The following is a 387-nucleotide window of genomic DNA, read 5'->3' on the forward strand; positions in this document are numbered from 1 at the left end:
AAAGTTTCTTCACCCAAAGGGTTGCCAAGCACTGGAACAGGCTGCCCAGGGAGGTGGTGGAGTCACCATCCCTGGAGGGATTTAAAAGACATGCAGATGTGGCACTTAGGGACACAGTTTAGTGGTGGGCTTGGCAGCATGAGGTTTGCGGTTGGACTGGATGATCTTAAGGGTCTTTCCTAACCCTTCCAATTGTGATTCTATGAGTCAGTGGTATTTAGGCATCTGAGAATGGTGTTACCAGACACTGCGAGACAGAATCTCTGAGCCCAGGCTGCTCACAGTAGGATTAAGGTTTTGTTACTCCTTTTTCAGAGGCTGGTGGGTTCTGGGCAATGTCTGTGTGTCGGGGCTCCTCCCCTTCTCTCCTGCACTTCTCCGTCCTGT

At 50.9% G+C, this 387-nt stretch overlaps 1 protein-coding gene across 1 annotated transcript in view; it reads left to right on the forward strand.

Moving 5' to 3' along the window:
• GAS8 (growth arrest-specific 8) overlaps window positions 1-387 on the forward strand; it is a gene marked incomplete at its 3' end in the record, with an annotated part of 5,979 nt that overhangs the window by 1,173 nt on the left and 4,419 nt on the right. The gene's annotated exons all lie outside the window — the stretch shown is intronic.

Source organism: Phaethon lepturus, unplaced genomic scaffold, assembly GCF_000687285.1.
Source record: "Phaethon lepturus isolate BGI_N335 unplaced genomic scaffold, ASM68728v1 scaffold23229, whole genome shotgun sequence".
Lineage (NCBI taxonomy): Eukaryota > Metazoa > Chordata > Aves > Phaethontiformes > Phaethontidae > Phaethon > Phaethon lepturus.